Source organism: Oncorhynchus nerka, unplaced genomic scaffold, assembly GCF_034236695.1.
Source record: "Oncorhynchus nerka isolate Pitt River unplaced genomic scaffold, Oner_Uvic_2.0 unplaced_scaffold_1209, whole genome shotgun sequence".
NCBI classification, from domain to species: domain Eukaryota; kingdom Metazoa; phylum Chordata; class Actinopteri; order Salmoniformes; family Salmonidae; genus Oncorhynchus; species Oncorhynchus nerka.
The window spans coordinates 88,810-93,353 of NW_027040125.1; positions in this window are offsets into that span (position 1 = coordinate 88,810).

The following is a 4,544-nucleotide window of genomic DNA, read 5'->3' on the forward strand; positions in this document are numbered from 1 at the left end:
TGTGAGCCTCCCAGGCCCATGTTGCCCAGGGTTAAGAACAGAATACTGTGGATACTAATATCCCCGTGAGCCTCCCAGGCCCATGTTGCCCAGGGTTAAGAACAGAATACTGTGGATACTAATATCTCTGTGAGCCTCCCAGGCCCATGTTGCCCAGGGTTAAGAACAGAATACTGTGGATACTAATATCCCCGTGAGCCTCCCAGGCCCATGTTGCCCAGGGTTAAGAACAGAATACTGTGGATACTAATATCCCCGTGAGCCTCCCAGGCCCATGTTGCCCAGGGTTAAGAACAGAATACTGTGGATACTAATATCTCTGTGAGCCTCCCAGGCCCATGTTGCCCAGGGTTAAGAACAGAATACTGTGGATACTAATATCCCCGTGAGCCTCCCAGGCCCATGTTGCCCAGGGTTAAGAACAGAATACTGTGGATACTAATATCTCTGTGAGCCTCCCAGGCCCATGTTGCCCAGGGTTAAGAACAGAATACTGTGGATACTAATATCCCCGTGAGCCTCCCAGGCCCATGTTGCCCAGGGTTAAGAACAGAATACTGTGGATACTAATATCTCTGTGAGCCTCCCAGGCCCATGTTGCCCAGGGTTAAGAACAGAATACTGTGGATACTAATATCTCTGTGACCCTCCCAGGCCCATGTTGCCCAGGGTTAAGAACAGAATACTGTGGATACTAATATCTCTGTGAGCCTCCCAGGCCCATGTTGCCCAGGGTTAAGAACAGAATACTGTGGATACTAATATCTCTGTGACCCCACGCGCTGACCGCTCTCCCTCTCCCTCTGTTTCTCTCTCCCTCTCTCTCTCTCCCTCTGTTTCTCTCTCCCTCTCTCCCAGGCCCATCTTGCCCAGGGTTAAGAACAGAATCTTGTAAATTAATAATATTACATTGGCCTGCATTCTATTACACCCTCTAAACTTATTTCACGGATCCCTTGGCCAAAAAGAGTTTAATCTGTTGTTGTTAGTAATATTCATAAACAAATGTAAATGTATTATTTGGGGGAGATCTGGCCATGGACAACCTGTAGTAGATCGAGGTTTAAGTGTTTCTCTCTCCCTGTCTTTCTCTCTGTCTCCCTCTCTCCCTCTCCCTCTGTTTCTCTCTCTCTCTCTCTCCCTCTCTCCCTCTCTCTCTCTGGCTCTCCCTGTCTTTCTCTCTGTCTCCTTCTCCCTCTGTTTCTCTCTCTCTCTCTGTTTCTCTCTCTCTCCGTCTCAGAGTGAACGAGTGTGTGGATGAGAAGGACACTGATACCGGGTCACTCATGTTGACTCCATGGCAATACCGCAGGACAGTATTCCGACCCGGAGACGTATCCAGCTCAGAGATGTCCCGATCCACCTTCAGCCTGGTCCGACAACTCTCCAGTAAGAACAACTGATCAAATGAATCACTGAATCAAACACTGAACCAATTAACGACTTAACTACTGAATCAAACTCTTAACCACTGAACCACTGAACCAATGAATTATTGAATTAAATACTGAATCACTGAACCAATGAATTATTGAATTAAATACTGAATCACTGAACCAAGGAATTATTGAATTAAATACTGAATCACTGAACCAATGAATTATTGAATTAAACACTGAATCACTGAACCAATGAATTATTGAATTAAACACTGAATCACTGAACCAATGAATTATTGAATTAAATACTGAATCACTGAACCAATGAATTATTGAATTAAATACTGAATCACTGAACCAATGAATTATTGAATTAAATACTGAATCACAGAACCAATTAACTACTAAGAACCAATGAATCAAAAATATTTAATTAACTTCTTCGTTCTCTCCTCTCCTCCCTCTCTTTTCTCCTTGATCTATATTCTCCTCTATTCACCCCCTCCCTCCCCCAGGTCTAGACGCCTCGCAGGCCCAGCTCTCCGCTGGTTGATGTGAAACCCATTGAGTTCTGGGCCATGGGCCCCAGGAAGGAGGTGATCCAGCCGCTGCGTCGACCCCAGCCCCCTCCGGATGACTACTTCAGGAAGTTGGAGCCACGCCTCTACTCTCTGGACTCATCCGGAGACGACGTGGACTCGCTAACGGACGAGGAGATTCTGCTACGATACCAACTGGGCATGCTCCACTTCAGCACACAGTAATGTCTTCTCTTCTATACCTTGTGTTATATCTTTCATGTTTCAGAATCAGAATGTACATGTACACTTCCCTGCTTTCCTATAAGCAGCATGTACACTTCCCTGTTTTCCTATAAGCAGCATGTACACTTCCCCAGGTCCCCTGCTTTCCTATAAGCAGCATGTACACTTCCCTGTTTTCCTATAAGCAGCATGTACACTACCCCAGGTCCCCTGCTTTCCTATAAGCAGCATGTACACTTCCCCAGGTCCCCTGCTTTCCTATAAGCAGCATGTACACTTCCCCAGGTCCCCTGCTTTCCTATAAGCAGCATGTACACTTCCCTGTTTTCCTATAAGCAGCATGTACACTTCCCTGCTTTCCTATAAGCAGCATGTACACTTCCCCAGGTCCCCTGCTTTCCTATAAGCAGCATGTACACTTCCCTGCTTTCCTATAAGCAGCATGTACACTTCTCTGCTTTCCTATAAGCAGCATGTACACTTCCCCAGGTCCCCTGCTTTCCTATAAGCAGCATGTACACTTCCCCAGGTCCCCTGCTTTCCTATAAGCAGCATGTACACTTCCCTGCTTTCCTATAAGCAGCATGTACACTTCCCCAGGTCCCCTGCTTTCCTATAAGCAGCATGTACACTTCCCCAGGTCCCCTGCTTTCCTATAAGCAGCATGTACACTTCCCCAGGTCCCCTGCTTTCCTATAAGCAGCATGTACACTTCCCCAGGTCCCTGCTTTCCTATAAGCAGCATGTACACTCCCCTGCTTTCCTATAAGCAGCATGTACACTTCCCCAGGTCCCCTGCTTTCCTATAAGCAGCATGTACACTTCCCTGTTTTCCTATAAGCAGCATGTACACTACCCCAGGTCCCCTGCTTTCCTATAAGCAGCATGTACACTTCCCCAGGTCCCCTGCTTTCCTATAAGCAGCATGTACACTTCCCCAGGTCCCCTGCTTTCCTATAAGCAGCATGTACACTCCCAGGTCCCTGCTTTCCTATAAGCAGCATGTACACTCCCCAGGTCCCTGCTTTCCTATAAGCAGCATGTACACTTCCCCAGGTCCCCTGCTTTCCTATAAGCAGCATGTACACTTCCCCAGGTCCCCTGCTATCCTATAAGCAGCATGTACACTTCCCCAGGTCCCCTGCTTTCCTATAAGCAGCATGTACACTTCCCCAGGTCCCCTGCTTTCCTATAAGCAGCATGTACACTGGTCCCCTGCTTTCCTATAAGCAGCATGTACACTTCCCAGGTCCCCTGCTTTCCTATAAGCAGCATGTACACTTCCCCAGGTCCCCTGCTTTCCTATAAGCAGCATGTACACTTCCCCAGGTCCCCTGCTTTCCTATAAGCAGCATGTACACTTCCCCAGGTCCCCTGCTTTCCTATAAGCAGCATGTACACTTCCCCAGGTCCCCTGCTTTCCTATAAGCAGCATGTACACTTCCCAGGTCCCCGTGCTTTCCTATAAGCAAGTATGTACACTACCCCAGGTCCCCTGCTTTCCTATAAGCAGCATGTGTACATCTCCCAGGTCCCCTGCTTTCCTATAAGCAGCATGTACATTCTCTCAGGTCTCTGTTTTCCCAAAGCAGCATGTACATCTCCTCAGGTCCCCTGCATTCCTATAAGCAGCATGTACACTACCCCAGGTCCCCCAGCTCTATAAGCAGCATGTACACTTCCTCAGGTCCCCTGCTTCCTATAAGCAGCATGTACATCTCTCCCTAGGTCCCCTGCTTTCCCATAAGCAGCATGTACATCTCCTCAAGCTTTCCTATAAGCAGCATGTACACTTCCCCGTTTTCCTATAAGCAGCATGTACACTTCCCGCTATCCCATAAGCAGCATGTACACTTCCCCAGGTCCCCCGTTTTTCTATAAGCAGCATGTACACTACCCCAGGTCCCCTGCTTTCTATAAGCAGCATGTAGACTTTTCCCCAGGTCCCCTGCTTTCCTATAAGCAGCATGTACACTCCCACAGGTCCCCTGCTTTCCTATAAGCAGCATGTACACTCCTGCCCTATAAGCAGCATGTCCCCTGCTTTCCTATAGCAGCATGTACACTTCCTGCTATCTATAAACACTTCCCCAGGTCCCTGCTTTCCTATAAGCAGCATACTTCCCCAGGTCCCCTGCTTTCTATAAGCAGCATGTACACTTCCCCTCCCCTGGCTTTCCTATAAGCAGCATGTACTATCTCCTGCTTTCCCTATAAGCAGCATGTACACTTGGGTCCCTGGTCCCCTGTTTCTTCTATAAGCAGCATGTACACTTCCCTGCTTTCCTATAAGCAGCATGTACACTTCCTGTTCTATAAGCAGTATGTACACTTCCCCATGCTTTCCCCATGTACACTTCCTGCTTTCCTATAGGCAGCATGTACACTTCCCTGCTTTCCT